This window comes from Euprymna scolopes, chromosome 5 (assembly GCF_053919585.1).
Source record: "Euprymna scolopes isolate OS-2025 chromosome 5, ASM5391958v1, whole genome shotgun sequence".
Lineage (NCBI taxonomy): Eukaryota > Metazoa > Mollusca > Cephalopoda > Sepiida > Sepiolidae > Euprymna > Euprymna scolopes.
The window spans coordinates 151,391,005-151,403,242 of record NC_136486.1 but is presented as its reverse complement, the minus strand read 5'-3'; the positions used below and the strand labels follow the sequence as shown (position 1 = coordinate 151,403,242).

Below are 12,238 nucleotides of genomic sequence, written 5' to 3'. Positions count from 1 at the left end.
TCGACACGAACGGAAACCCCACGATATCATTATGCCATCTTTAGTCAGAAAATATACTACAATTGGATCCTAGCCAGGGGAACAAGAAGCTATATTTTAGTTTCACGTATGGCCCAAAAGCAACCTTTTTTTTGTTTTGTTTTTACATTGCGTCTTCGGTGATCGAGAGATCCTATTTATTAAAAGGAGGATAAGGAGGTGATAACATACGAAGAACATTAAATTAACGTATGCATATACTAAAAATTTAATGTTCGTAGTACGTTATCAAATTCGATCCCCTTTTTTGATAAATAGGATCTCCCGATCGAATAATGTATAATCTGGAAATCTTCTAGGTACGTACCGTAAAGGTACAACGTTATTAATATATATATATATATATATATATATATATATATATATATATATATATATGATAAATCTATATCGCCAAACTTTACAAAACAAGACCGATAGCCATTAGTCGCGTGCTCTCGTGTAATGAATGAATGCATGAATGCAGGATGTACATGAAATTCTTAAAGATAAACTAAAATGACCGATAAATGGGCTGAAATGACTTAAATAAATAAAAAGTAAATGACATAGAATGACTTTAATGAACTTAAGGATGAATTGAATGACCTTAAGAATGACTTGAATGCTTTAAAAATAACTGGAATCCTTCAAAAACAACTTGAATGATCTGGAGAATGACTTGAATGGTTTGAGACTGACTGTAAATTGTGTGATCATTTTACATTAAATTAATACAGAAAAGTGATCCCCCCACTTTATATCACAAAGTTACAAACATAAGTACAGCATGTAGTAAGAACAGATACTACACTTTGATCTATGTTATATATTTTATTGAGAAAGAAAAAATTGAACATAAAAAACGTACAAAAAATTCAATTCAACAAAATTAGGCACAAGGCCCTACAAGAAATTGGGAGGGGGGGGGGTACAGGGTCTTTTTGACTATGTAACAGATGAGACTTTGAAGTCTTACTTTTGACTGGCAACATTTACCAAAATACCTCAATCACTCTGTGAATCCTAATCTAACTAATAACCCCAGCGTTCAATGTAAAATTTAATAATGTGCAATTTGTATATTCATTTCTGTATGTTGTGTGTGCATTTTTTTTTTTGTGTATGTGTGAGAAAATAAAGTTCGATTTCATTAGAAAGAGTTCTTGAATTAATTGGCATAAAATGTTCGTGGAGTGGGAAAAAACTAATGAAAATGTTCATTTCAAAAATAAGGAAAAAACTACTAATGTGTTGTTAGTAAGACCCCCCTGTACTATTCTATGTGGCTAGATCCCCCACTGTTTTCCGGGGAACCGAAAACAAGCAGAGCATCCCTAATGGGGTTTGGGGAAGTCGCCTTAATGGAGGTGGGAGAAAATAAAGCAACGGATGGAGGGGGTAGGAAGGTGACCTCTGAGTAGGGGGATGACCGGGGGCATCAGAAAATAAAGATGAGGAGCAGGGAGGTTGGGCAGACTCAGAGGTTCTCTAATACCAAAAAATAAAATCAGGAACAGGATCTCATTTGTACCACCAGTCAAGAGTTACTTTACTGAACTTATAATGCTAACCTAGGCGGGATGGGTTCCGTAGGACCCAGCACCGCCCATGCCATGCCTAAGGAGGGAACACGTATTGAAACTTGGCTCCTCGACGGATGCACAAACTAGTGCTGTGCACCCACCTCTTGTCAAATTCCACTCTAGGCAACCTCTTCCAATCGCATCTGATCTTTACTTTAAGCAAATGTTTAAAGTAAACGATCAGATCCCGATCAGGAACAGATGTCCCTTCGTGGACCAACTTGAGGCGCGCGATCCAAATGGTCATGCGCGCTACTGCTAGGATCGCCAGGAAAACCAAACTTTCCTCCCTGGGGAACGGCGGCTCCATGTTGTACACAAAAGTTCCTACGTCGAGATCGAGCAGACACTCGGCATCGATGCGAGCTGCTACCCCCTCGACGTACTTTAATAGGGGCTGTATCCGGCTGCAACTAAAAAACGCGTGCTCGATTGTTTCGGGCTCGCGTTCGTCACAGCACGGACAGAAGCGGCTAGTATGTTCTTTATACCGGAAAAGCACGTCGAAGAGGGGCAGCGCATTTCGGACCAGTCGCCAAGTCAGGGAGAATTCCGAGTTATTCAGAATCTCCCGTCCCGGCGCCCAACGCCATTGAGAACGGACAACCTCCATCGACCATCCCATCTGCCTACAAAGTGGATCCTTCGCGGTCCCCTCCACTAAATCCCGATACAGTTTCTTCCTTGGCTGATCGAGGACATTGGTCCCCGGCAAAGCTCTAAGAGCGGTTCGGCATTCGGAGAAGAACTTGGACTCCCCCTTCGGTCTACGACGACCTTCTACCGAAGGGTTGGGTTTGAGATTGGGAAACGAGTTCTCAACCACAGGGACCCAAGGAGCGTCTCCTTCAAGCGAACGACCCAGGAAAGCCAATCTCTCGGCGTTTCTATGACACAAGAGACTGGGCTGACCCAGGCCTCCCTCGCTCGGATTTTGAACACAGACCTCTCTGCAGACATAATGCTTACCCTCGTTCCACAAAAGTGAATCGAGGCGCCCTTGTAAGCGGGTTAGTCGTTCTGCAGGGAGAGGAAGTACAGACAAACGGTAAAGGATGAGCGGAAAGACGTATGTAGCACACGCCTCCGCCCGACCCTTCAAGGACAATTTCCTTCCAATCCAAGTCTTTACTGACGATTTGACCTTAGACTGTACTTCCGACCAATTCTTTTCCAGCTGAAGTCCCGGTCCAAACTAGACACCGAGAATGCGGACCGATCCATCGGTCCAGCTGAAAATACCTGGAAGCGAGTTTACCCCGGTCCAGGCCCCCAACCGCAGGCCAACAGACTTGCTACGGTTGAAGATGGCCCCTGTTACTTCTTCGTATCGAGCGAGCGCCTCGACCACCGCTTGAACGTCCGTGAGGCAAGACACGAACACGGTGACGTCATCGGCGAACGCGGAAACCCTGGCTCGTGTGCCTCCAGGGAGAGCTATTCCGCGCAGGACTGGTGTAGCCGCCTCGTCCCTTAACTTGCGAAGGAGGGGTTCCAACGCCAGGACATACAACAGAGGCGACAGCGGACAACCCTGTCGCACCGACCGAGAGACAGCGATTGACTCCGACAGCTTACCGTTGATCTGCACCGCTACCGTCGGCCTGTCATACAGAACAAAGATCCACTTGCGGAAGTCCGGATTAAATCCGGCGGCCTCTAGCACAGATCCTAGGAACCGATGGTCGACCCTATCGAATGCCTTGGACTGATCCAAACTGATCAGCGCGGCTTCGGCGTCGTCTTCTGTCCCCTCTATGATCGAGCGTATCAAGTGCAAATTGTCTTGAATCGATCTCCCCTTCACAGCATAAGTCTGGTCCGGTTCGATCAAGTCAGTGATGACAACCTGCAAGCGATTCGCAAGAATCTTTGCCAAAATCTTTAACTCTGTGTTTAGCAGAGTCAAGGGCCTAAAATCATCAAAGTTTTCCCTCCCACCATGCCGTTGACCTTTCCTCAGCAATGTGATCACACCCTTGGTCACCTGTCCAGGGATGGAACCCTGGGCAAACCAATGGTTGAACATATCCTTCAGAATAGGCACCAACATGGGCGACAGCCTCAAGTAAAACTCGTAGGGTAAACCATCAAGCCCCGGGGATTTGTTATAGCCGACCTGCTTCAACGCAGTAATGACCTCATGTTCAGTAATAAGACCATCACAGCTAGCCGCCCGAGCCGCCGTGAGGCGGGGCGAGTCAGCCAAATAGCTGCCAAACTCATCAACCCTGAGTCCGGGTAGTTGGGTGAAGCGCACCGATAGATGCTCCCGAAAACCCTCGCAGATCTCCCGAGTCGATACTAAGGGGTGTCCTTCCAGGTTATGTACTTTACGAATGTACCCATCCGAACCGCGCCTTAAAGCAGCCTTACGCTCAACAGCGTCAACATTCACAGCCTCGTTAGAAACTTTGTTTAACCTAGCCCTAACTACTTGACCTTCATACCGCTCGCTAGCCAAGCGGTTGAGATCTTGTTTAGCTAGTGCTAACTCTAGTGGGTCCCCCCCTCCACCGCCCGGGTCAGCTTATCCTCTAAACGCTTCTTTGCCTTAGCCTTATCTATCGCGAGGCGTTGGCTATACTGGACAGAGAAGCGCCTAATTTTGGCCTTGAGACTAACCCACCACTTACTCCCTGTAACCGCCCTCACTAAAGCCCGCTGAATTAGCTCAGTGACCTTCAACCGGTAGTCCTCCAGCTCCAACAAGGTGCTGTTGAACTTCCAGTATCCGGCCAGTTTAGGCCTAGCACTTAAGCTCAAACGGGCCATAACAAGTTTATGGTCCGAGTGTCCTAGCAAGTGGAACGTGGGGCAAGATAGGAAGTCTACATCGCCTCTTCTAACTAACATCCGATCCAAGTAAGTGCTTGGATGGGAAGGCACTACAGGATGCCACGTCCACATCTCCCGCCCCGGATGATCCAGACGAAATCTGTCGACGAGATCGCACGAGGCCATCAGGTCAGACAGACTGCTGTCACACCAGGCCGACCCGCTAGTCCCCCCGACCTTATCTATTTTGGGATCAAGGATTGCATTCCAATCCCCCATTAAAACTAACCGTTCCGGATCCACTAAGAAGCCCTCCAACCGTCGAAAAAAGGTTGCCCTCTCTACAGCAGCATTGAGAGCATAAACAGCAACAATCCGAAAAACACTACAATTAACAGCAACATCAACAACAAGCGCCCGCCCGTCCTCGCCTGCGTGAACAACATTCACCGACGCTGACAGGGTGCGACTCACTAGCAAGGAGATTCCACGACTATAGGTATTGCCATATGCTGAGTAAACATCGTAATCGTTTACCAGCACCTGACAATCCGCGTCACAAACAAAGTGGGTCTCCTGGATAGCGGCAATATCTACCTTGAGGGACACCAAGTCTCTCACAACGCGCGAGGCCTTGCTTCGACACCTGATGCCCCTCACATTCAATGTAGCCAAGTTCAAAGACATGATCACTTACCTCAAGCACTGTCACAGACGGGTCTGAAATCCTGGGCAGTGAGGACATGGCAGGCCTGGCCAAGGCTGCCGGTAAGTAAATCCGATGAAGGTGATCCATCCTTGGCCACGCCCCCCACGTCCAGGGGGAAGGTTAGTTTGAGTGCCCTGTATAGCGATGGGTGTACATACATGGGGATACTACCCTCACATTTAAAGAAAATGTTGGTCAGTGAAGGATGGTCCCTATCCACCAGCTGCTGGCCTGGGATCGCATTCTTCGCTGCCTTAATCATTGCCCACATTCCTCCAGTCCTACCGTCCTTGTTGACCCTAACGAAAGTGGTCAACAAGGGAGCGTCCTTGAATTTAGTGGGGTCTGTTACTAGGTCTCCACCGACTTTTTCAAAGTTTTTAAGTTTATTGTACCGGACCTTCTGTTGTCCTTTAAGGTCCGGAGCCGGTTGGAGAGGGTCTGTTTCACAAATCCTGCTTCCTGGCAGGAAGGGGAGCTTTTTGGTCCGTTCAGTGCGGACTTTGGGAGTGGGGGAGGGGATCTCTTTTGGTTGATGGGGAGGCTGAGCGCTTGGGGAGGGGGTAGCCTGCTCGTTTTCTTCTTTTTGGCTCCTGTCACGGGATGAGGGGCGGGAAGAGTTTCTTGGGGCCTTTATAGGAGAGGGGGAAGGTTGTTCGGGTTGCTGGGGTGTTGGGATCACAGGGGGCTCATCCTGTGTTGTTGTTGCGAGGGAGTCCTTCTCAGTCTCAGTGGGGGTAGGAGGGTTTGCGCGTGTCTTGCGGCTTTTCCTCCTCCTGGCCCTCCTGATCTCTGTTGCGCTCAGGGCCATAGAGACTGTTGTTGTCTCTTCCTCTGCCTCTGACGCGGCCTCCTCCTCAGATTCTGGTAGTTTCCTCTTGTTTGAGGAGGAGGGTGTCTGTGTGTCCATTTTCTCCGTCTCGCTCTTCGGTTGTTCTTGGTCTTGGGTGACTGTCTGCAAGGATGGCTGTTTGTTGATCTTGCCTTTCTTTACGACCGTCACCCAGCCTGTCGGTGCCTCTGGAGGATTTGCGGCCGGCGCGGGAGCAGCGGCTTGATTTGTTGTCACGCTTGTTCCCGCCGCTTTTGTGGGCTTCTTCCCTCCATTCCTCTTTGGACAGTCCTTCGCCATATGCCCTTGTTGTGTGCACAGCCAGCAATGAGGCCTCCTCCCTTCCACTATAAGGGAGAGTGTCCACTCTCCGAACTTGAGTGTGGCTGGGATGGCGTAGAATCCAGCCTTGTCCAGGACCATCTGTACTTTGTAGTCCCCGGTCATGATGTTTCTTAATCCGCGGACCGGGGTGACTTCCTCTACGTCTCCATACTGGCTTAGGATAGCCCCCAGTTGTTTGGCCTCCATATAGCAGGGGACGTTTAGAGCAAAAACATTTGCTCTCCTCTTGTTCATATAGATGGGTTGGAGCTTTATGTTCCTGCTCTGATTGCAGGTCCTGGACAGCCTGACTGCGTCTTCGGAGGTGGGGAGCAGAACATCCCACTGTGCGTAACTCCTTCTACAGATGTAGTTGGCGGGAATGTTCTGCTCCAGCAACACGTTCATCATGGTGTCCTTGTTGACGCCCGTCAGACCCCTTGTCTTGGTGTCTGAAGTTATCAGCGAGAGCACTCTTTTCTCCAGAACTTCCACTTGACCCGGGAGGGGTTGGATGTTGTTCCCCTGGGTATACTCCTTGTAAGTGGAGTCGAAGAGTGCTCTGTAGTCTTCGGGCGTCAACTTCCCTTGCTGCTCTTTGGGGCCCCATGCCGGTCCTCCATCCTGGTGGGTGTCAGCTGGACTCGGGTTGGGGGGCGTAGCTGGTGTTGTGGGGCTCTCCATTGTCATGGGCATTTTTGGTTTCGGAACGGGGCCGTTACCAGGCAAAGTAGGCCATTGTGCCTTTGGCGTTGTTTCGTCCTGGCTTGGTTTGCTCTCCGGGCCGCTCCCCTTTCTTATTTTCTTCCTTTGCTGGGTGGCTGTCCCCTTGGGGGATGGAGGTGTCTCCCCTTCTGGTGCCGTGTTCCCAGCTGGAGCCTTGGTGGGTACTGTCAAGGGTGTCTCTCCTTCCAGCTTGCTTTTGTTACCACTGGCCGGAGAGTCACCCCTTTTCCGTATTTGGTCCTCTTGGGGAGTGTTGGGGGGCCAATCACTGTCTTCCCCGCCGAATAGTGAGCAGATGGAGGCTATTACGTCTTCATCCAGCGCCTCGGTTTGGTCCGCGGTGCTGTTTTCCTCCTTTTCTGTTGGGGAGTCGCCCTTTGGGGGAGCGGGGGATGGGTTCCCCGGTCTTCCTCCCTTGGTTCTGCCGTCCTGGGGTGCAGCTGGTTGGCTGGGTTCTGCACTTTCCCCAGCTAGTGACTTAACGGCAGCTTTTTCCGCTGGGTTGCCCTCGTGGGGAGCGGTTGCACGTGCTTTTCGGGGGGTCGCCGCGGGCTGCGGCCCTACCCTCCCGCTTTCTTCCAAGGTCGCTGCGCGCCGGGGCCCTACCTTGTTTCCTGGCGCCGTCTCGCCGGGAGATGCATCAGCTCCCTCACATAGGGAGTCGTTCGCAGTTGAGATGCTGCGCATTTGGGGTGACGTACCCCTCCTGCCTGGCATCGTGGCGGTTGCACTGGCCGCTGGCGCGGACCAAAGTGTAGTGGGGGAAAAGAAAACCCAGGGGAATGGAGGGGGAGGAGGGGGAGGAGCGGACTTTGAAGAAATTAGAGTTTTTGACTTCGGTGCTAGCGGGTCAGAGTGCCGCGTCGCAATTAAGAGAGAGAGGGGATAGGCATCCCTGCCCACAGAGGGGAGCAGAAACGAAGCACCCGCCCTACCCCACGTCACCCTACCCACTAACTTACCCCAACGGAAGCGAGAAAGAGAACCCTGTCTGCTCGATCCACTGGGAGAGCAGCGAAGATAGACAAAGTTTGGGCCTGGCAGGTCAGAGTGCTGCTCAGGCAATTAAGTGTGGAGAAATTAGACCATCCCAGTCTCGAGAAGTGAGACCGAAACGAAGAAAAAACAACATGCAAAAACAACAAATGAAAAAAGCAGGTCTCAACTACCAGCGATAGTGGTGTTGGTCCCGAGATTCCAGTCTCCCAAAAGAGGGGATCGGTTTCCGGGTCCAAGCTCCCACAAATGTGGAGTCGGTCCTCTAGGTCCTGACTCCCCAAAGGAGGGGGTCGGTCCTTGCTAACAAAAGTTAGTAAGAAAAAACACCTTAACCTAGCCCGAAAGCCCGGTGGTGGGTCAAGTTTAGTAACTGAGAGAACAGATACTACACTTTGATCTTGGCCAAAAGGCCAAGAAAATGGTATTTATTTGCTCCCCCACCGATCAAATTAGGCACAAGACCGATTCTTAATGTGAGGAGTAAAGGGGAATTGGGGACAAACTCCCCGGAGATTAGGGGAGCTGGATTGTGACAATTGGTATGAAGGGTTGCCCCTACATTGACCAAGGTCTTATATGTTGGGTTTCCCCCACATATGCTCTTTGCTTGCAGTATCTGCCGGAACAGATACTACACTTTAAGATATTAAATCTTTTATTCAGGAAAAAATGAACATGAGCAAAAAACTTAGGCACAAGGCCAACTTATAAGGGGGTGAAAAATGGGGGTCTTTGGTCATCCTTGTCACTCTTGAACTAAACAAAAGTTTCTCTTAGCTAGCATCTTCTTTCACCATAATACCGCATTCGCCCTTTCATACTTGGGGACGTCCTACTTAGCACCCAATTTTTAAAACATTTTTTATTAACGTGTAAAAACAAAAAAGATAAAAATAGAGGTAATACAATAATTCATTTGTGTTAAAGCCGGGGAAAAAACAAAAAAAATATTCCAGTAGGGCTCTCTCAACCCCTTCTAGTTGATAGACTGCCCGTTTCACTTTGGTTTGTAAAGGAACCTGAGCTCCTGCGGTCCGGTCTCTAAGTGGGGATTCTCTCTAAATGGAAAAAAAAATGGGGGGGTAGTGATTGATTTCTTTCTCTCCAAGATGGGTGAAATTTAGAGAGAGGGGTGAAAAGAAAAAATTGTAATTAGTAGGGGGTGGGGATCTTGGAGGCTTCCTAACGTGACCATCGTCATAGATGTACCGTCAGCTGAAAAATGACGTCATCGCCATAGGTCCTAGCAAGCAAGATAAGTGGAACACAGACTGTCGATAATGAGCAGATATTTTTTACAGAAAGCGTTAGAACACTTCAAAATTGGATTAAAAAAGATAAACATGATATATATATATCTCACTCACCTACCTATGTTAATTAGTGGGCGTCTCCACAACGCCCACCTCCCAAGATTTGAAGTCATTTAGATTTCAATATCTTTTTCTCTTGAGGTTCATTATAATTGGTTCTGTAAACTTTCTTTTCCTTCCCGATCTTCTCGGTTCGGGCATGGTTTGTGGTGGTTCGATATCAAACGTTTCGTATAGTATATCAATTGGATCTTCCTTTTCATCAGGTTTGTCTTTTATATGACGTTTTCTCAATTGATTTTGATGTCTTTTGTGTATCCCTTTTGGACCTTTTATCATGTAGACCAAGTCACCGATACATTTATCTACCGTACCAAACTCCCAATATGAAATACTATTTTCCATACATTTAAAATATACACGATCACCAGGTTTAAACCTTTTACGTGATGTGTGCGTAGTTTGATAGACGATTGCTTGCTTTGGTATTAATTTATCAAATGGTGATTTTATTTTTCTAGCAAAACTTAATTCTGCTGGCGATAATTTCGACGGTATATTTGGGTTCTTAGTCATCCTGTATTATTGCAGGAATTGTTGTAATGCTTTATCCGTCGGGTTCTTGAAGCGCTTTACTTCAGGCCATCTGGAAAAACTATCTACTACGATTAGGTAGTATTGTCCTTCGGTCGGTCTAGCAAAGTCTATATGAATGCGTGACCATGAATGGTCAGTTTTTTTCCAAGGTTTATGGACTATCGGTGGTGCCTTTTCGGCTAACGCACAACCTTTACACTTGTTTGCTCTAAGTGCAATATCCACATCCATGTTACGCCAGTAAACGTAACTCCACATAAGTGCCTTCATCCTATTTATACCCGGGTGTCTTGTATAAAAATCACGTAAGATCTTTTTTCTGCAAGGTGTTCGGGATAACAACCTTTTCACTATATAATAAAACATCATTTAATACGGAAAATATGCTTTGCGTTTTTTCATCATTTTCCCCTATTTTTTTCTTTATGTCTGTGATGACATCGTCATTTTCAGCCTCCCTTTTTATATCGGTTAACGTGACTGGTAATTCTTTTATTATATTCGCCACCATGTTTTTTCCTCATAATTGGAACGTATACCTGCAATTACTGACTCTTCAAGGGTTTCCTCAATTTTCGGTATAAGCTTTGACAGGCCATCCGGATGACCTATTTTTTCCGAACCCAGATGTTTTATTTGTAAAGTCATAATTTAGCAAGATCGTACCCCAACGGAGTAGGCGATTTGCCATATATACTGGCAAGCCCTTTTTGGAACGGAAGATTGTCACTAGGGGCTTGTAATCTATTTCCAGTATTAAGTGTCTTCCGTACAGGTAACGGTGAAATTTCGTCACCGCGAAAATAATGCTTAACCCCTCTTTTTCTATTTGAGAGTAAGCCTTTTCTGCCGGAAGTGGTGTCCTTGAGGCGTGCGCTATAGGTTTCTTCGATCCATCTGGCAGGATATACTGTATACATGCTCCTCTACCATACGAGCTCGCGTCGCTCGCAACACTTATTTCTAATTTTGGGTCGTAATAAGTTAAAAATAGATCGGACGTCAGCGTCTTTTTAATTTTCTCAAATGCGTCTTGACATTCTTTTGTCCATATCCATGGTGTTTCTTTCTTTAATATCTCGTTAAGCGGAGCTCTTAGGTCGTGCATTCATTTGATAAATACTTGGTAGTAGTTTGCGAGGCCTAAGAATCTCTGTAGAGCCGTCACGTTATGTGGTGTCGGCATGTTTTTAATTGCTGTCGATCTTTCCTGGTCTGGGCGTCGACCGTCTTTATATATTATTTGCCCTAAATATTTATTTCGTCTAAACAAAATTCGCATTTGTTTTCTTTCACATTGAATCCGTATTTGTTTAATCTTGTGAATACTTCTTTTAGATGCTCTTGGTGTTCACTTATGGACGCACTCTTGATGATTAAGTCATCCAGGTATGCACAAGCACAATCTATTCCGTTCAGCATTGTATCCGTTGCTTGTTGGGAATTCGCCGGCGCGACTTTGATCCCGAAGGGTAGACGGTTGTATTTGAACAACCCTTTGTGCGTGTTAATGCATATCTTTGAGCATTCTTCTTCCATCGGAATTTGTAAATAGGCGTCGGACAAATCTATTTATGAAAAGATTTTGCCACCATTTAGTCTGGCAAATATCTCCTCAGGGCTTGGTAAAGGGTAGTGGTGGTCTTTTAATTCATCGTTTAGACCCGTGGAAAATTCTGCACAGTCTCGAATTTGTTCCGACTTTTTTTACGGACACCGTAGGGGCTGCCCAGACGCTAGTTTCGATTTTCGATAAGATGCCTGTTTTTTTTAGTCTATCTAGCTCGCTATTTATTTTGTCTAAACCGGCGAACGGTACGTCCCGTTTTTTCTTAAACACCGGTGTTGCATCCTTTTTTAACTCGAACCAAGCCTTAAATTTATTGCATCTTCCCAGTCCAGTAGTATATATTTCTAGGAATTTTTTTTTTAGATCGTTTTTAATATTTTCTTATGTTGGGGTGCAACTGGTTATCTTTCTACAAAAAGCGTTCATTGGTTTATCCCAAAGATTGAATTTTCAATCCAGTCAATTCCCAATAAGTTCTCGCTTTCTTTAATTACGAAGATTTTCAATTTCTTCGTCCTGCCATTTAAATTAATGGGCAGGATGACCTCTCCTTCGAATTTTATTTCGTCTCCTGTCACTGTTCGTGCACCTTTACTTGACTTTTGAATAGTCGGTTTACCCAGCTTTTTCCAAGTGTTGACGTTTATTAATGACAAATCCGATCCAGAGTCAAGCTGAACTTTCACTTGTTTGTCGAAAATATTTACTGATAAAATTTTTCGTAAATTATTTTTCCCTTTGTTGTTTGTTCTCATTTGGTTTACTATATTTTTTGTTCGCAGCAAA

General features: G+C 46.6%; 1 non-coding gene across 1 annotated transcript; it reads right to left on the bottom strand.

Annotated features, from left to right (window-relative positions):
- Nucleotides 1-8,193: 8,193 nt before the first annotated feature.
- Nucleotides 8,194-8,394, bottom strand: LOC145277183 (U2 spliceosomal RNA). The gene has a single exon (XR_013868118.1). It is a non-coding gene; the product is annotated as a U2 spliceosomal RNA (small nuclear RNA).
- Nucleotides 8,395-12,238: the final 3,844 nt, after the last annotated feature.